Source organism: Suricata suricatta, chromosome 8, assembly GCF_006229205.1.
Source record: "Suricata suricatta isolate VVHF042 chromosome 8, meerkat_22Aug2017_6uvM2_HiC, whole genome shotgun sequence".
NCBI lineage: Eukaryota > Metazoa > Chordata > Mammalia > Carnivora > Herpestidae > Suricata > Suricata suricatta.
In genome coordinates, this window is record NC_043707.1 from 43,668,311 (window position 1) to 43,688,614 (window position 20,304).

At 50.1% G+C, this 20,304-nt stretch overlaps 1 long non-coding RNA gene across 1 annotated transcript; it reads right to left on the reverse strand.

The window, feature by feature from the left end:
- Window positions 1–10,234: 10,234 nt before the first annotated feature.
- Window positions 10,235–11,174, reverse strand: LOC115297855. The gene is made up of 2 exons (XR_003911496.1): window positions 10,944–11,174; window positions 10,235–10,354 (listed from the first exon to the last, which is right to left on the reverse strand). It is a non-coding gene; the product is annotated as an uncharacterized LOC115297855 (long non-coding RNA).
- Window positions 11,175–20,304: the final 9,130 nt, after the last annotated feature.

Sequence of the window (20,304 nt, forward strand, 5' to 3'; positions counted from 1 at the left end):
TTTTTTTTATGTTTTATTTATTTTTGAGACAGAGAGAGACAGAGCATCAGCAGGGAGGGGCAGAGTGAGAGGGAGACACAGAATCAAAAGCAAGCTCCAGGCTCTGAGCTGTCAGCACAGAGCCCGACGCAGGGCTCAAACCCATGAACGTGAGATCATGACCTGAGCCGAAGGCTTAACTGACTGAGCCACCCAGGCGCCCCCAGAAGAAAGTTCTTATACTAAAGGGAGAGGTGAGTCCTTGCGGGAATTCAAAGCTATGAAATTGTTTTATGAAGGATTCCCCTCTTGGGAATTAACAAATTGTGGTATTTCTGAAGTTGCAGATTCCTGCGTTGTCCTTCCTGCATCAGCTGCTATTATGACTTGCAAGCCATTCACACGGCTATGACCTCATATTCTTCTTTTTTTTTTTTGGAGGAAAGCACATCCTCATGCCTTTCAGATGTACTGGCACTTTAACATGTCAAGGGAGACAGAAGAGTGTTTGCCTTTTGATCCATCTAAAGTCCAAAGTAACAACCTCTATTAAGTTTAAATGCTTCCCCCATCTCCCATCCACCGAACCCCAGAAAACAGTATGTACAGATACACAAAGAGTACTCACTGTACTTAAGGTTCAGAATTTCATCAGTTTATATGTGGATTTGCCATAAAATTGTTGTGGCAGAGACTCCTAACTATGCCCCCTTATCTAGTCTCTCCTTTTTTAAGTAATGGAATCCTCTCCTGTAGTTTTAGCAGTGAACATAGTGCCAGGTAGGAACTACATTTCCCAGCCTACCCTTCAGCCAGATATGGATCTGTGCATTTTTTTCTAGCCAATGGGATCTGAGCAAAAGTGAAATATGCAATATCCAAGACATACCTTTTTTAAAGGAAGTTGCTTCCCCTTATGACCACCCCCAACTTCCTGGAACAGCCTGTTGGACCAACTGATGGAAGCCACAAGAGAAATAGCGGGAATCAATCTCTCAGCCTGGGTCTCTGGACTCCATAAGCAGTGCTGCCTTTCTGCCCTGAATTGCACCACCTACTCAGGACTGTTATCTGAGAAATAAACTTTCATCGTATTTAAGCCACTTTATCTTGAGATCTCTTTGTATCTTAGCTCTTATCCCAACGAATACACTAATCTTACTGGACTTTTTGTCTAATGTCTTCCTTCCAGTTGGGTTCCTTCAATTCAACCAACATTTTGTGGGAGTCTTCTGTGTGGTGAGTCAGTGTTTTTCAAAGTAGGATCCCCAGACCAGGGGCATAATCCTCACCTGAAAGTTGTTAGATATGCTAATCCACAAACTCTACCCCAGCCTTACTGAATGAGAAGCCCTGGGGGTGGGGCTCAGCAATCAGGGTGGGTTTTTTTTTTCAAGTTTAAGAGAGAAAGCATGAGAGAGCATGTGCATGTGGGAGGGGGTTAGAGAAAGGAGACAGAATCCCAAACAGGCGCTGTGCTGACAGCCAATTGGGGTGCTGACACCCAGTGTGGGGCTTGAACTGAGGAACAGTGAGATCAAGAGTCAGAGGTTTAACCAACTGAGCCACATAGGGGCCCCTCAGCGATCAGTTTTAACAAGCGCTTCTGGTGATCTGGATGCATGTTCATGTTTAAGAACATGGTACTGGGGAATTAAAAAAGGAATAAAAATCAGCCTCCATCAAGGAATTTACATTAGAGAGTAAAAGGTGTAAATGGATAATCAGTCATAAAAATATAATTGTTGCTTGACAGTCTGCTATTTTCCTGTCTCCTCTTCTTTTTCATCAGATTAACTCAAAATAATTTAACTTAGGTTTTTTTCTTTACATATATGATTGTTTATAAATAGCCTAAAAGTTTAGGTCATGTGGGTGTATGCACATCCTAAAGGGGGAGATACCTGAAGTTACATTTCTACTAGGGTAAACGGAGATTTGACCATCAATATTAGAATTGATGAGACTCTCCTGAAGCCAAGAAAGACAAGAAGAGGGAGTTCTTTTACCCTGTGGGTCGTAAAATTACAGTACTTAGTACCCTATAAAGGATTATATGACCTAGAAATAAAAACAGCCGAGCATGGATTAAACCCATGGGTGAGAAAGTCATAAAATGGCACTAAGCACGAGTTAGGAATGTTCAAATGATTCTGAAAGTCTCTGACGTCAGTGTCCTAAAAGGAAAGTACCATAATTGCTAAACTGTCATCATAATCTTATCATCATCTTCTTCCGCGCTCAGAATTCTAGGCTAGATCCCTCCAGGCAAATGTGCTATGTGACGGGCTAGAACAGAGAATGCCTAAGAATAAAGACTCTTGTATTTAGTGTGTTTTGTATGAAACCTGTACACACTTCAGATTTAACGAGTGATAAAGGTAGAGGAAATAAAGGAGACAATGGATGCAATTCATAAAAGAATTTGTTATCATTTCAGAGTAAAGCCGGTTTGCCATTATTCTCATGAAAAAGAGAAGAGACAATCTGGATCACTGAAATCTGTAAATAATCCAAACACTACATAAAACATTATTATTACTAAACACAGCACACTGATCTTACATCTTTGGCAGAGGAGCTAAACACTTTAGATAGCACTAACATATAAAATAAGTGTTGTACATCCCCAACCTGTCAAACTTTGGCATGCTAGACTCTTTGTGATAAGGAAGATGAAGCAGTTAGCATGACTGAAAGCTCTGTGAATCTTTAGAAGAAAGGGCTTCATTTCCCCATGACTGTCATTTGCTGCTAGAAATTATTCTCGCCCTGGCTTACACGTTTTCAAAAGTTTGCAGTGTCTTTAAACTACCATTCAGTTTGGTAAGATACAGTCACTTCTTTTCCTTCTTTCCCTCCTTTTCCCTTGAAGGATATTTCATCTTCTTCCCCAAAACACTGTCAGTCAGGATTTCTATCCTAAATAACATGGAAGCAAAGCATTCAACAGTCTGTAGACGAGTGAGCTTTTAATTGCATTTTTATTGAGAGCAAATTGAACTGCGTGGGCTAGAGAGAGACCCCTCTGCGAGGCTGCAGCGTGCCCCACCGTTGCACCCTAGCAAGGATTCATGTTACAAGAATTACATCATCGTGATCTGCTTATATTGGCTGGCCAGGCCAAACAGACTCCTGGGTGTTGCAGGCAGGGTAACTCCTGTCGATCATCAGGAACCTTCTGTAAGAGAGCTCATGTGCGCTCCAAAAGTCTCTGTCTTCCTTCTTGTAACTTTTTGGTCTTTTACTAATTTAACACATGAAGCGACATTTGGCAAACTCGAGCCGTCATTCATCTGCATAAACTTGTATAAGGCATAAGAAATCTTACCCCTATTTTACAGTTAACTTTTCCCTGTGTACTTTGGCACAAACTAGCCTATTTATTGCACTGGACATTTGCACCATAAATTACTATTCATTTATCATATGTGTACTTGTTTGTAGGCGCTTCTGAGGGCATTGCAAATTCAGATGGCTTCACGAGACAGAACTATGTGAATGCATTAAATAACTTAACAAATGTTTATTCGATGGTTATTATGTGCTGGGAACTGCTCTAGACACCAGGAATACTGTGGTGAACAAATAGACAAAAATCCCTGACCTCTTTGAATTGACGTTGTCGTGGAGAGAGCCAGACAATAAGCCAACAAGGAAAGTAAATGGTAAGTCATAAGGTGATGACTGATGTGGAAATATAAGGAAAATAGGGGTGGAGGGTGCTATCGACTGAATTGTGGCTCCTCCACCACCCCCTAAAATTCCTATTTTGAAGCCCTAACTTCCAGCACCTGGGAATGTGACTTATTGGGAGATAGGACCTTTAAAAGGGTAATTAAGTTTAAAATGAGGCTGCTAGAGTACAGTCTGGCTGACATCTTTATAAGAAGAGATTGGGACACACAACAAGACAGCAGCGATGCTCTTGTTTAGAGAGTGGGCCATGTGAGGACACGGAGAGAAGGTGGTCACCTGCAGGCCAAGGAGAGAGGCCTCAGAAGAAACCACCTTGATTTAGAACTTACAGTGTTGACACATTTTCTGTTAACAGTGGTGATATCCTGTTATGGCACCCCTACCAAACTTATACATAGCATGAGCAGGGGAGGGGCAGAGAGAGAGGGAGACAGAATCTGAAGCAGCCTCCAGGCCCCAAGCTGTCAGCACAGAGCCCAACATGGGGCTCAAACTCATGGACCGCGAGATCATGATCTGAGCCAAAGTCAGACATTTAACCAATTGAGCCCCCCAGCTGCCCCCAGTGCATTTGTTTTAAATAGGGTTATCAAGAATGCTTTTGCTGAGGTTAATTTTAAGCAGAAAATTGAATGAGGGGAGGAAGGCAGTGATGTCACCTCTGGGGTAAGACCCATCAGGACAGAGAGAATGTCAAACGCAAAAGCAGGAATGTGCTTGACTTGTTTAAAGAGTAGCAGGAAGACCATCGTGGGTAGAGTCAGGTGAATGAGAAGGACAGCAGTAGATGGCGATGGAACTGTAGCAACCAGAGCTTTACAGGCCCTTGTAGGACTTGGGTTTCTCCCTTGGGCATTGGAAGTTATAAAACATTCATGCTGGCCATTATGTTCAGAAATAGATTATACAGGTCAGACATGGATGTGGGAAGACAAGCTAGGGGGGCATTTTAATTACCCATATCAGAGGGGAGCCTTGGAGTAGGAGAATAGTGATGGAAGTGATAAGACTTGGTCCAATTTGGGATACATTTGTGAAAGCAGAGCCAACGGGGTTTGCATATAGGTTGGTTGTAATATTTGAGAGGAAAAAAGAAGTCAAGGAAACCGTCACACCTGAGAAGTCGGCAGCATGGTGTAGATGTCTATTGAAAGGGGAAAGGCTGTAGGAAAAGCACATTTGGAAAGATCAGGAGTTTGGTTTTGACATGACATGTGGAGATGTTTAGCAGGCAGTTGGATATTTAAAATTAGAGGTCAGGCAGAGGTCTGGGCTAGAGATATTAATTTGGGAGTCATCAAGATGGGGACAGCGTTTCAAGCCAGGAGTCTTGAAGGAGTCTCTGCATGTGTGAGGGTGGACAGAGAAAAGAGGAGGTCCAAGGCCCGATCCTATTTTCAGTGTGGAAGGAAACGAAAAAATATGCTCCAAGGAGACTGAGAAAGAATAGCCAACATGACAGAAGAAAAGCCAGCCAAGAGTGTTACCCTGGAAGACAAGTGAAGAGGACGGATCTATGTGGAGTCAAATAAGGGCTGGAAAGGACCTTGGATTTAGTGTGGAGACCACTGGTGACCATGGTCAAACCAGTTTGGGTGGAGGGAGGGCCAAAAGTTGACTATGTTTAAGGGGAAATGGGAAGAGGGAAATGAGAGAGGGAGTGACCTGGACAGCACTCACAGGAGCAATGCTCTAAAGGGAAGCAGAGGAATGGAATAGGAGGGGGGTGATATGGAATCAAGGGAGGATTCTGTTTTTTCTCAAGTGGGGAAAAACAATCGCATGTTTGTGTGCTGATGAGAATGATCCAGTGGAAAAGGGAAATCTGGTGACGCAGGACTGAGGACAATTGGTGAGGGAACGTCCTCGAGTGGGTGAGAAGGAATGGGATCCAAGGCACACGTGAACGGGCTGGAGCTAAATGGGGGGCACAGAAGAGGAGGGAGAATAGATGGACAGGGGGGCAGATGGATTTTTGCAAGTGTTAGAAAAGCAAGTAGTCGAAAGTCTCTTTGTTGCCTCAGCAGAGAGCTAGGACAAGGAAGGACATGTTGGAGGTTTGAGGAGGAGGGGACAGTCATAGCGAAGAGGAAAGGGAATGTGCCAGGGAAATGTAATGGAACTGGCAGGCAGCATTTAAGGGCTCACTTGAGGCTCAGGAACAGGAATTTATGAGAGCACTCAATGCAGTTGATTATTTTACTCCAGCCATATTGCACTGTGTGGGTGTAGGCAGAGTGCAGGAAAAGATGCATTTAATCTTGAGCTGGGCCTTGCTAGGGAATGCAATTGAGGTCAAAGTGCCAAAGGATCTAAGTGGATGTAACAATGGCCATGGCATCCAAACCAGGCAAGGGGGGAGTGAGGATGTGAGGGGTGTGGAAACAGTGAAAAGATAGCAAGATCAGTGAATGAAAGGTCCCAGGGGTGAGCTGGAAAGACGGGAGGTTGATGGTCTAAGCATGAATTCAAGCTTATGAGCATGTAATTCTTGGTATTGGTGAAGTGTGAGGGATGGCCTGAGGAATGTTTGTGTATATGAGGTGGAAAAGATGATCTCTGGAGAAGAGAAAGTCAAAGAAGCTAGGGTATTAGAAAGATTATTTACTTCAGTGTGCAACCACAGAAGGAGGTGCCCAGAGAGGCACTGGAGAGAGAGAGGGCCAGGAATAACCAGGCCAGGTAGTATCAGTTCCTAAACCAGGGTTTTTAGGGAGGAATAAAGGATAATGATCCAGAAATAGCAACGAGGAACCAAGGGGCCACTTCCTCCACCTGCAGCTGCCAGTATCGCAAATTAGCTGGAGCACAAGAACCCCCACATTTCCAGCACCTTCTGGTTCACCCCAGGGAGTGAGCAAGGCAGTTTTTCCTTGGTCTGCACTTTGGAAGATTACAAGGTGGGGAAGGCATTGAGAGACAGGTCGTTGGCCATTGGGTTATTTCTTAACCTATAGATGAACCATCATCATTTAAGCCATCAACAGACTTGTAATTTCAGTTTGGCCCCGCTAGTCTGATTCTTAGTCTAAAGCTTTTGTTTGTTGTTGTTTTGTCTTATTTTATTCAGAGGGGTTGGGAAAGTAAGGGACCTGACAGCTAAATTAAGTCCAATTCCTCTGAGACCTTTTCGGAATATCTCAGACACTTCCGAATACGAAGGCTTCCCTTAGAAAAAGTTCTCTCTCAAATAAAGGGGTCCAGAATATCTGGGGCTTCCTAGGAATCTGCTCAGATTTCCTGGGGCTGCCTCATTCTGGAGCTCAGAGGCCCCTCAATAGGGGTGGGACTGACCCACGGTTGCTGCAGGCCACTGCTTTTCTTGCTAAATGTCTGTCATAAGGACACCATTGAAGTGACAGATTTTCTGCCTACACCCACACAGATGTTGCTTTGCACTTGACAATCCTAATTTTTAGAGTTCCTCAGTTTGAGCAGCTCTGATTTCCAGAAGTGTACCCATATGAGCCAGCTAAAAGGAAAAGAGTACTGGAATTCGTGGTGATGCAGTCTTTCATGTGGCTCCTAAGCTGTTCCTACAGACATTTCCAAAGGAGGCATTCCAAAAATGTTTTGAGCAATTATTTGAATAACATAGAGAATCCCAGAGTATCTTCTTTGAAGGACAATTCTAATTTGAATAACTGAATTCTGGTATTAAATATATATATCAGTCCCATTGCTCTCCAGTTTTCCACCCTTTAATCCTTTAAAGAAAATGCAACTGATCAAAGGAAAGGCCCCTGACTTAGTGACAGCTGCTAGTCACCATTATAACAGGTGGATGTGCAGCCGAGACAGAAATTACGTCTGATTTGGTGGAGTTAGGACCAAACTCAACACTGTTCACTTACTATTCTTTTAAAGTTTATTTATTTTGAGAGAGAGAGCACAAGCAGGGGAGATGCAAAAAGAGAGGCAGAGAGAGAATCCCAAGCAGGATCCACACTTAGCACAGAGCCTGATGTGGGGCTCAGTCCCCCAAACCATGAGATCATGACCTTAGCTGAAATCAAAAGTCAGATGCTCAACTGACTGAGCCGCTCCGGCGCCCTCAACATTATTGCTCACTAATTTAGCCAACATCCAAGTTAGATACTTGAGACTTCAGAACATGCTAACGCAGAAACACGGGGAACAGAAGGAGGAGCTATTCATTATTAGGAAGGCCAGCATTTTACATATCTCTGTATTGTGCTAAACATTTAGGTAAAGGACATTAATGAGATGGTTCCTTAAGAAAGCAGAAAGTAGGGGCACCTGGGTGGCTCAGTTGGTTGGGCGTCCGACTTCTGCTCAGGTCATGATCTCATAGTCCGTGGGTTCGAGCCCTGCGTCGGGCTCTGTGCTGACAGCTTGGAGCCTGAAGCCTGCTTCAGATTCTGTGTCTCCCTCTCTCTCTCTGCCCCTCCCCCCATTCACTCTCTGTCTCTCAAAATAAAATAAAGATGTAAAGAAAATTTAAAAAAGAAAGCAGAAACTCTCTTTGGAAAGTCACAAGGAATGACAAACAACTTGATTTTGAGTGCCTATGTTAGCCCTGGGGAAATTTTAAGTGACAAAATACAAAAAGAAATGGAAAACAGAAAGCTTCTTGAAAGTGGGTTATATGTCTTTTACTTTTCTTTTTTTTTTTTTTTTTTTACATAGTCTGACACAGGCAGAAGCCAGAGTGATACTTTGGTTCCCTTGGGAAAACCCAATTGATTGGCACAGCTTTTCCAAAAATAGAGCTTCCCTTGAGGATATTTTAAGGGGGGCTCTTTCCAGTTCTCTTTTGCCAAACAGCACACATTTATAGGAGAGGCTATTAAGGAGGTATTGGAAAAAGACCAGATCAACTAATGCCCAAGTGGTTGGAACTTTTGGGATGATCTCATTAGGAGCCACACAAACCCACTGAGTTAACTAGTCTTCACAGTTTTACAAGGAAGCAGCTAAGGAAAGCTGGGGGGAGGGGAGATTAATGAGGAGGAGTCCTCTACGGCTGCACTCATCCCCTTCTCTGTGTTTCACAGTCTCCTATGGGAAGATAAGGGCAGAGAGGATGTTGGTTCTGGAGAGAATCTGGGCAGGAGGAGATCTGACCCAGTTGAAGGTAGAAACTTCCTACCCCTGGACCACAATATATTGTCCCTATGGCACTGCCCAAAGAGATGTCTAAATTAAATTTCTCTTGGCATTTCCCAACTTAAATTGAGTCTTCCCCTTCAACTTACACTAAGATAGTTATCTTATATATACCCAGAAGGATACCACACCTTGTATATAATCAAAGCATTAACTTTGAGTCTCACCTCAGTATGCTACTGTCTAGTAGCGCCCCCCCCCCGCAAAAAACCTGTTAAATTAAACACAGTTAGTCCCTCACAATCTAGCAAAACTCCTTTCGCCTTCTATGACACACTCACTCAAGAAATGTATCTTGGCGGAGTGTTCAACTGAATGGAGTTAAATATCTAATCCCTTTCGTGCACCTTTGTTTCATACTTCTCAATTTTGTCCATTCACTCAACGAATATTTCTTGAATGTTCTGAGCAATGCACTGTGCTGGGCACAGAGAAGACCGTGGTTAACCATGATAACATAGCAAGGTTATTCATACTGATCAATAAGCCCCCCTAAAAATGATTCCTTGTGAAGCCTTCTAAACAAATGATTTTTAAACTTTGGTTATTAGGGGCACCTGGGTGGCTCCGTCAGTTGAGTGCCCAACTTCGGCTCAGGTCATGATCTCACAGTTCATGGGTTCAAGCCCCACGTAGGGCTCTGTGCTGACAGCTCAGAGCCTGGAGCCTGCTTCCGATTCTGTGTCCTCTCTCTGCCTCTCTCCTGCTCATGATCTGTCTTTCTCTGTCTCTCAAAAATAAATAAAAATGTTAAAAAAATTATTTAAACTTTGGTTATTATCTTCCCTCTCGATTTGCCTTTTCAATCCTACTGTAAAAGTACTGAAAGTATTTTGGGGAAGTATGGGAAACAACAACAACAACAACCAAGTTTGTAGTGTAAAAGGAGAAATGAAATCGGCACTTTCTTTTGCTCTTAGAAACAGGAGGACTCCGCCTGCTCTGGGGGCTCCTGTCCCTTTGGAAGCCCTCAGCTGGTCTTTAGCGGTAATGACGACATAAAGGAAAATTACATTCTGATGCAGAATTCAGCCCCTTCATCTTTCTCCTTTCTACAGCATGAAGCTAGGGGCCCATAGAGGATCTAATATCAAAAGGAAGAGGGTAATACCACTATATGGAGAAAAAAAAATAATTACCAAATTTCCTGAATAGTAAACAGCTTAAAAAAAGAAGAAGCTGAACCCTTTGATAGCTTGGCCCTTGGTCTGCCCGTGAATGCCTTAAGGATTATATCATCAGACTGACTCCAGCAGCCAGAGCTATTGTTTCAGAAGGAGGAAACAACGAAGAAGGGGAGGGGAGAAGAGGGGATGGGTGGGAGCAGGTCTGCCCCTTGGGAGGGGCACAGTTTGATTTTGAAGGTGCAGTTATCAAATGTTAGTGATTGTGAGGCTAGAAAGACAAATTGAACAATTTCTCAGTGTCTGTGGAAAGGAAGTTTCTTAGGGCCATTTCTTCTCTTCTTGGGGGATTAACGTAAACGTTTGGTTTCAATAACTTTTCTACCACAGATGACATTCGCTCCAAAGAGACATAAAGAGACCTAAAGTTGCCCAGGAAAGGAAAAAAAAAAAAAAAAAAGTCATTGCCGTAAACTATCACCTGGGGGCAGTCTTGTGACTGTTAAGCTTCCTCGCCCTCATTCTAGTGTGGATTTCACTACATCCCCCACCCCCCCCCCCACCCCCCAGGGCTCAGGGCTCAGTTTCTTTAACCGAGATTGAAGAGTGAGGAAAAAAAGGGCAAAGGGGACGGAGGCTCAGGAACTTAGCCTCCCACCGTCCCCAGTCAGGCGAGAGGCGACAGCACGAGAACGTGCAGGAGGTTGGGAACAGTCACAAGGATCTTCCTTTGGGTCTTTGAAACGGAAAGCCTCAGAAGCCGAGGCGGCTGCGGGGTAGGGGCCGCAGACAGCGGGGTCCTGGGATACCACCGACCTCCGCGCGCAAGGCAGGAGCCAGAGGGCCGGGATTCCCGAGATTCCGGGAATTTACGGAGCCCCCCGACGCGTCCCCGCGTCCCCGCGCCAGGCCTGCCCCGCGGTGCCAAGACGCCCTGGCTCCGGCCCACGACCGCGCGGGGACACTTAGCCAAGGGGAGAGGGGGCGTGGACCCTGCGGGGCGCCACTGACCAGCGCGGTCACTCCGGCGGCGGCGGCCAGGCCTGCCCCTCTCTGGCTGCGGCCGTAGCGTTACAGGCCCTTGCTCACAAGCTGGTGCGCTCCTTGGTCCGCACCGGGAGTGCCTTGCCGCCCGAACCTGGGCGTCCACAGCTGACCACCAGGGCGCCGAGCTGGCCCAAGGCCGTCCGCATCCGCCCACGGCCGGCCCGGGACGCGCGTCACCGCGAGGCGGCCCCGCGCTCCCTGGCCGCGCCCTTGACGGTCACAGGACGCGGGACTGCCTGAACCCCGCGTGTTTCCGGCGTTTCCGTTGGTTTCCGACGGGGTTCGTGTCTCCCCATTGAGAACCCCCCAAGACCCTCCTGGGTTGGGAGCTCAAGTTGGTGCAAGGAAGGCCGCGCGCCGGGCCTAGACGGTTCTGTCGGCGTGCATGTGCGGGGGCGGCCCGGGTAGCGGCCGAGCGCCAGTGCAGTCGGGCGTGCGACTCGTGACGGTGTCAAGCAGACCCTGAGAGTCCCGAAACAAAGCCAGAGATCCTCGCTCCACAAAACCGCGGCGGGGAGCCCGCGTAGACGAGGGAGGCCTTCCACCAGGCTTCACCTACCCCGCAGGCCCACCGCGCACGCAGATGAAGGGGGCATCCGCAAAAGTCGGGAAGAGGGGAAGCCTGTTGAAGGACTTGGCCTCGGCTTTGACCGGGAGCCTACTCCGGAGGCCTCCTCGGGCCCGGGACCACACGCCGCTCTGCGCAGCGCGAGATGGGCGATCCGAGCGCGGCGGCAGCGCCTGCAGGGTCCGCGGAACTCGCGGCGCAGATCCATTGCTACGGAAGTTGGGCCCTGAAGGGCAGGCCCGTAGTGGAAAAGAGCGCGAGGCCGTCGCTTTTCAAAATTAAAAAAAAAAAAAAAAGTTAAAATTCAAGACGGGTTCCTCCCTCCCCCGACCCCAGAAGACAGGGAAGAGGCATATCTGGCTAGGGGGGACGAGAGGCCTCAGTCCTTCGGCATCTCGAGCCCCTAGAAATAAAGCGAGGGCGCCTTTTTGCCCCCTCGCGGGCCGCCGTAGCCGCCCTCGCGGCCCGCCCACGTGGGGAATCGGCGCGGCGCGTGGCGCGGGGACTAGCCCCGGCTCGGAAACTTCGCGAGGGGGGCCCAGGGAAGGCGTTCCGGGGAGCGTGAAGTCCGCGGAAGTCCGGGTCCGCGAGAGGCGCAGCGCCGGCTTCCTAGAGGGCCCCGGCCCGGCGCTCGGCCACCGACCTGCCCCTCCTGCCCCTCTTGCAGCCCCTTCCGAGCTCCGCGCGGCGCTTCCCGCCTGGAACAAAGGCGCTCCCGTCCGAACACCACGGACGTGCCCGAGTCGCCCGAGGAGCTCCTGCGCTTCGCAGGGTAGGGACCGAGCCTCACCTACACGCCTCTACTCTCCTCCGCGACGAGGGGCAAGAGCGGAGCTGCGAAGGGTGCGTTTGGCACCGCCCGCTTCCTGCGCGAGAGCGGCCGCCGGCCGGCCTCCCTTTTCCCGCCTAAGTGCCGCGCCGGGGGCGGGCGGCCCGGGTGGTCGGCCGCCCCGCTCCCTCTCCCACCGGCCCGCGCCACTGCGGGCCCGGCTGGTGAACTCGGGCCGGGAGGGAAGCCCGCGGCCACCCAGGCTAGTAGCCGCCTGGCTTGGTGATTCAGCGATCCAGCCCCAAAGCGGGTGTGAGCGTGGCTCACCCGTACAGGTGCACCGAAAATAATCGCGCGCGTTTAAGTCCGAGGCTACATTTCCACAAACTAGTTGCAGAAAGGAGATGTGCAGAAAAGCAAAAGCCGTTTGCTTCACTTGGTTGAGGGGAAAGTGAAAATGTTGGCAGCTGCCCAGAGCTAGAGGATTTTCTCTGTCGTGTGCTGCCCTAGATAGAGCTAAGGCGAACGGACAATTAGGAGGTCGCGTGCAGTTTACACTTCCTCGGAATCCGTACAAGGAAAGGCTCTCGTTCACAGTGCCCTCTTATCACTGCCTTCGCGTGGAAAGAATTGTACCCGCCTCGGCCGTTGGAGCAGGGTGTGCTTGAGCGCAGTCACCTCTGGACGTGTTTGGGTGACGTCCAGCCCACCGCCCCACCCCTGCCTTTGCCCCCAATCCCTCCAGCGAAATTATTTTCCAAGGCATCTTATAGCCGGCTTTTCAGCCTTTTGGGGCATTTTGCCTTTGTCACACTCTACCCTGGTTGACCAAAAAACAAAGGAGGGGGCACTTCCAGACGGAGTGCCCATGTTAGTACCTCTTTGCTTGACCTAAATGATAGAACTGGAAGTCCCTACCCAGGAATATGCTGCGCCAAGCCTGCTAAGCCTGTTCCCGTAGGTCTCAGAGAGTCCGAGCATTCAAGACCGGGTAGTATAGACGGGATTTTATCGGACTATGCCATGAAGCCACAGGCCACTGGCTCATTTGCTGCTTCACATCTGGGATAGGTCGCACATTGATAAAGCAGATAAGTTAGTAAGGACCCATGAAAATGCTTAAAAACTAAGTGATATTTTGAGCCTACATGCAAAGTTTCTGAATTTGGGAAGTAGGGAAAACTAAATACGCTCGCCTCCCGTTCTTTTCTTTTCTTTTTTGTAGGTGTGATTACACTATGTGCAAATGACTTCGTATAGTAATGTAATAATGTGTGTATTTGTGTGTACATGTGTGAGGGTGATACTGAAGTGTGCACCTATGGAAATAAACCAGTCTCTCCTTCTCTGGCGTCTGAAGTGGAAAGGAATCCTTTGGTTGCAGGGTTTATGATTCACAGCCTCCTTAGACTGCTCCTGTTAAGGGAATAGGCTTTAGGATTGGAAAGCGCTATTTAAAAGGGATTTAGCACATTCTGCGTCTCAGCATTTCCCCTAAAGGTAGTAGGACTGGAAGTTGGAGCTCAAGGCTGTCCCTCCCCCACTTCCACAACCAGCACAGGAGGAAAAGTGTGAACTCCTAGGGCGCCAGCAGACTCGTTACCACCTCTGGCAATGACCCAAAGTGTGTGTGTATCTTAAAATCTGAGCCCCATCACTCTGATTGTTTAGAGCTGAAAGTTCACAAACCTGACATGAAGCCAAATCACAGTTTCCTGGGTGAATTTGTATACACACACATTTTTACAAAGGAGAATTTAGTAAAATATCCTGCGCATGGTAGACATTCAGTGATTATTTGTTGAGTGGATGAATGAACTCATTTGTATATTTATTCTTTCCAAGGCAATTTTTAACTAAATAGGCTTGTATATGCATATGTAATATATATGTAACAAAGAACTGTGTGCCCCAATATAGGGGAATTTTTGTCTCTGTCCATTTTTGCTTTCCTGTTTTCCCAAGCAAACACCTCTTCCCTGCCTGAGGCACAGGTCTCTGCAACCAGTTGGTAAACTTATCCGTCTCCCACCAAAGCCTGTCAGTCAGCCAGTAAAAGCAAATGCGTTGCTTTGGTCACGTCCTTACTTCCCTTGCAGATCACACTCCTGTTTCTATAAAGGTTTTTCAGCTAATTTCATCCTGCACACCCCCACATTCCTTTATACTCTCGATAGGTGGTATAGTGCTTGAGTTTCACAGGCCTGCAAACAGGCAGGTCGCCTCTGTTAACAGACCCAGCCTCAGTCAGCATTTTCATAGAGTGGCCCACGTTCCCAGGAAAGCTTGGGTCTTCAGATGGGAAAGGATTGCCAGTTCCCCGGAAGGAGAGCAGCCACTGTCCCCAGTCTGGCTGAGACTAGCCTCACGCTCTAGGTTTGTGCTACAAATCATGTATTTCATCGCAATTTTATGTGACTTCAGAAATTACAAGCCTGGTGCCTCAGAGAAGAGAGTCCAGTGCCAGGACCTTTTGGGCTCAGTGGGTCTCACTGTCGCTATCCAGTGCACACCAAGTCACCATCCCCTCTGCGGAAGCTGGAGGACCCTCTTCTGTGCCCCAGCCTGCTGCCATCTGGAGGTAGAGGGCACCCTCTTCCTCCTGTTGCCCCCACACCCTTTCTTAAGGGTAGCAAGCTGGAAGAAGCAGCCAGCCTGATCACTAACCGCAGGACAGGAACCCAGCTAATTTCTGCCCTCTCTGAACAGAGTCTGCCTGAGCCTGAAAGACCCAAGAAAACAAGGACAAAGACTCTTTCCTTTCCCTTCTGCTCTCCCTTTCCTCATCCCCCATCCCTTCCCCCATCCCCACAGTCTGTGGAAGTCCTGGAGGCTCCTTTGTCCCCAGGGCTGCTGCCTGCTTCATCAGGACAGAGAATGGGGGTGGGACAGGAAAGGAGTATTTAAAAAAATTTTTGTTTTAAATTTATAATGGGGAAGGGGCAGAGAGAATCCCAAGTAGGCACTGCACTGATAGAGCGGGTCTTGAACCCATGAACTCTGAGATCAGGACTTAAGCTGAACTGGAGAATCAGAAGCTTAACTGACTGAGCCACCCAGGCACCCCAAGAAAGGAGTATTTTAAAACTCCACTAAAGCCAAACTGGAAAGAAAAACAACAACAACAACAACAGTAAAACAGTGGCAGCTCTTTGGGGACAACCTGGAATGGTTCAGTCCCCAGCTCCACAGGAAGGACAACACCTCCTCTTTTAATGAGATAAACTGTGACCAGGACTCAGTGGGGTTGGGGGAAAGGGCCCCGAAAACTCACGGTGGAGGGGAGTCTAACTTGTTTCTAGCCTGCGCTGCTGGAAAAATGTCTAACTGTGGTTGCCTCTGGAGCTGCTCCGTGGTGAGCGGTCTCCGGTCTCCGGGAGCAGTCCTGACCCACGGCATAGTGGTCCCAAGTGACGCCTTGAGTTTGGGTCAGGACACTTGTGATCCTGTTTCCTCACCTGTCTGCCCCACCCACATCAGAGGTTAAGGCCCAGAGGGGCCTTGCAATCTGCTAGCGCTTTACAGTATATAAAGCATGAGAGTGGTGACAACCCAAAGGCCAGTCTAGCTCAGGGACCTGGGCAGCCTGCTGCCTGCTGCCTTCTTGAAGTTCTCCGGGGACTGCTTTCTGAATCGCCTTTAAAATAAAAAAACGAAATCAAACCCAACTCAACAGTGTTGAATCAGCTGCTCACTCTACCTGACCTGGCCCCAATGTGATCTACAGCTGAGATCGCTAATGGTCACCTAGGGACAAATTAAAGAATTGAAAATGCTGAGCTTGAGAAGCCAAATTCCTTACAGTATCTGGGGTCGTTAATCACCCAGCAGAAACCAGCCCAACAAGCAGGAAAAGTGGCTAAAGGGACAGAAAGACAGTGCAGGTCTGTGCGCTGGTGTCCAAGGGGCTCAGGTGGAGGGATTCCAATGCACTTGTACACACGGGTCTGAAGTGCTCAGAATCAGCGCCACCGGTGACCGTTCCCAGGAACCATGAAGCGCTTTGGGGCTGCTCTAATCGCCTGCATTTTACAAATAAATGTTGACTTGATAAGAGATTTGTGCCAGGTCAGTTCTTGACTGGATGGCCCAGTGAGTTGGGTCTATGCCCACATGTATGTTTCCCTAGAAAAGGCAACCGGTATGTGTGTGTGAAGAACAGGAGATTTGCATTCAGTGTCCCCGGGCCTCTCTGGAATCCACCTCTAAGGGCAAGGTGGGGGTTAGGGTATTGCAAGTAGCAAGAAGACGAGTGCCTGGAAAAATGGCACGCTCGCTCGAGCCTTACAGAGACCGGAAAGGAAGTATCTGGGGGTGGGGGTGAAGATGTGTCACTTCTGTCCGGACAAGGAAGGGGAAGCTTTCACCACCCACCACTATCTAGGGTGGGCATCGCTACAAAATTCGGGTCGCTAATCCGGCACCAGTTCTTCCAAGCAACTAACGCTCTCCCACGAGGCAGCCGCTGCCGAACTCCAGCCTCTTGCCCGTCCGGGAACCAAGAGCCCAGGCCGGGACACCCTCTTCTCCTGGGGCCTCGACGCCGGCCGCGCAGCTCCCCGAGTGCGGCGCGGACCAGCACAGGCGCTGCGCTCTTCCCTCCTCGCGGTGCCCAGAAGGTGCAGGTCACTGGTCACCCTCTCCCGCAGGCAGGCTCTGGGGGTCTGGGCTCCTCCTGGGCCGCCCAGACCCGCTCCTCGACTCGATCCCCCAGTTAGCCGCTCTTCTCTGTAGCTCCAAAGCTCTACAGACAATTTGTTTAGTGAAGCTCCTCAGACAATGGAAAGTTACGAGGTTTCCTGGATGTTGTGTTCGGGAGGCGGGGCCGGGACCCGCTGACGGAGGTTTCCCCAGCCTTGTTCCCCCCTTTCTGCCCCCTCAGCCACCGGGCAGCAGGAAGAGGCGGCCAGCCTTCTCCTGCCCTTCAGCCGGAGGATCTACGGCTGCCGCGCCCGCCACCTCTGCACCTGCCAGGCTGAGGTGAGATGCCCGGCGCGCGGTGCACAGGCACGGGCCCGCGCGCCCACAGAGCTGCCGGGGCCGCGGCGTCGAGTGATGGGCCGGAGAAGGGAGTGCTAGGCGGGGGAGGGGGGAGTCACCTCTCCGGGAGTGGGAAGAGTAAGAATTTTTAGGTGATTTAGGGAAAAGGCCCCCTCGTCATTTTTGCCTCTCCACGACTTAGGTCCAGTCAACGAAGTTTTAGGGACCTTGGTTTTCCTATCTAGAATTGAGGATATCATCATGCCATCCCCACGCCCCCGGGGAGTGACAGCACTTTGGTCGGAGATGCAGTCCGGCGGACGGCTGGGGTGAAGCGGAACCCAATGCAGGAGAAAGCAGGCGCGCTCTCATCCTGCTCTGGCAGGAAATTCTGAAATTTAAAACATCAGAAATGGCCACGCTGGGGCAACGCAGATCCAGTACAGTCGAGATGCTGTTCCGCGTCTGGTCTGGTCTTTCCAGGAAAGGGAAGACCGCGGCGGTTTGGGAGCAAAGCAGCCGAGTCTTCCGGCTTGCCCCCGCGCTGGCCCCCAAAGGGCGCGGGGAGCCGGGCGAGGACATGGCGGTCCCCTTACGCGCCTGGCTTGGGACGTGGGTTCAGCCCACGCGCGAGATAAAGCCCTCACTTCCGCCGCCCGGCTCCACGAGAACCTGGCGGCGAACGTCAATAGGCGGCCGGCCCCTCCCGGGGATTCAACCCAACCTGGATTCAGCCTCTTCGGCCGCAACAACTCCCAAGCCCCACAGACTCGCCCTGCACCTCTGGCGGCTGCTGGCGCTGGGACCCCGGACACCCCCAGCTTCCGGCGTGGCAGCCCCTCGCTTTCCTTAAGGAAAGCGCGAGGGGGCCCAAGGGAGCTCCTGCCTTACCAAGCAGGACCGCGTAGTGTCCCAGTTGACCTGTCGCTTGGAAACAAGTCCACAGTCAGGATCCTGGCTACCTTTTGTCTGGGAAGCCCGGGACTGAAGGGAGTCCCCGAATAATCCGAATCCTAACCTAGTTCTCCCCAGTGCTCGCGGCAGAACAGAAGTGGCCTCCCAGCCCGAGCGCAGAGGAGGCGGATCAGGAGCCTCTGGCCCTACTTGGTAGGAACTTGGCATTTTGATGGCGTCTCGGCATTTTATTCGGGTAGTTGGTTGACCCCACGGTCCGTGATTAGCCACCCTTGCCCTCCCGCTCAGTCCCGGAGTCAGTGTTTTGGCAGGAGCCTCGGAGGCCCCCCCGAACGCAGGGCGAGCGGAGTTGGCGAAGGCCAGGTTCCTCCACGCGCCCAGACCCAGAGCCCTGACGCGCTTCCCCGCTGCGCACCCCGCGAAGCTGCAGGAGGAAGAAACTTTTAAAACATTCGCCCAAATTCATTCTGGAGAACACTTTGAAGTTGGGTAACTGGGACTGCGCCACTCTGCCCCGCTCCCTCCCCCACCTCCCTACTCAGCCAGATGCACCAGAAAGCGGCACTTTGATCTTGCAAAGCAGTAATTCACATTTCTTAAAAAAAGAAAAAAAATTTTTTTCTGTAAAAAGATGATGGGACCGGGGAGAATATAATACAATTCCACGGGCGCGCGGCTGAGGAGCGGTTTTCTGGGCCGGGCCAAGGATGGGCCCGGGATGCCGGCACATCTGTTCGCCCGGGTTTGCCGCATTCCAGGGTTTTTTCTTCCTCTCTCTCGGTGGACCGGTCTGCGTGATTCACCCCAGGCAGGAAGCTGGGCTTTATTTGTCTTTGACCTAGAGATGCTAGGAGAGGTGTGGAGAGGTTGGCCGGGGCGGGGGTGGGGAGTTGCCGTCGGAAAAGCTCTGCGGCTTTCTGTGAATTGAACTGGATGCGAGGGGAGGAGCTCAGAGAGTAAAAGCGCCTCCCGCCTTCCAGCGAAGACCTCGGTACCCGCCACCCTCTTCCTTGCCAGGAAAGAGGTGAGGGCAGCTCAGGATCAGTGCAGGGCCCATATCAACCCGTTCCATCGGTCTTTCCCGCCACGGGGACTTGCTGAAATAAAACTGACGTGCAACCTCGTCCGGCGCTTTGCCTAATAACCTCAGAACGGATTAAATTCTGGAGAATGCTCAACTCTGCACAGCGCCAAACACCGCAGGCTTCCCACCGACTCCTCCTACCCGCACACCCCGCAGACAGGTCCTCCCTCTTCTGCCCAGGCCCACCAGGCACACTCCCACCGTTCTAGGGCCTGCTTCGAGTCCCCGGGGTCCCTGGGGTTCTCAGCCCGAGGGACCTTTCTCCCCAGAACGGGATTCTCTTTCTATTCTCTAAGTGGAATCTCTTCTCTTTCCTCCCTCTGAGACCTGGGGACTGTGTATCCCACACATCAGAGCTTGAGGAAGAACAAGGAAGCTACCCTTCTTCAGTCTGCAGGGTGGTCCTGCTAGGCCAATGAGGTGTCTTGGGAGTCTGGTTTGTGCCATGGACCCTAAGTTAAGCGGTTGGGGGGGCGGCGGGAGGGAAGGGAGGGGCTCTCCCTAAACCTCTGTTCTGAGTCACCCTAAATCCTACCTGGGGAAGATGGATCAGAGTGGGGGACCCTGATGGCATGCCCAGGCCAGGTTTAGAGCTTCAGGAGGTGAAGTAGTCCTGTCCTCTTTCCTCTGATTTTTCTTTTGCTTTTTCTTGTTTTCCTCTTCTTTCCTTTTGTTATTTTCCCTTTCTTTTCTTTTTCTCTTAAGTGTTGTCTTGTCCTTCTAGCCTTCCTTCCCTTCTCATGTGTCTCTGGCTGTCGTTTTCTGTAGCCTCTGAGTCCTAAAAGTTCCAATCAAGTTTCTGGGGCTGTAAGAAGGCCACTGTAAACCTGCCTGCCCCCCCCACCCCCCCCGCATGGTAGGCCCTGACTGGGAACTAAACAGAAGCTGGCCGGCTGAGAGCAGTCAAGGGCCTCTTAGGACCTGAGGCAAAGGCCCAGGAGAGGGCTGGCTCCCACTGCACATTTCTTTCCTCTCCTTTGCTCTAACACGCCCCCCCCCCCCCCCCCCC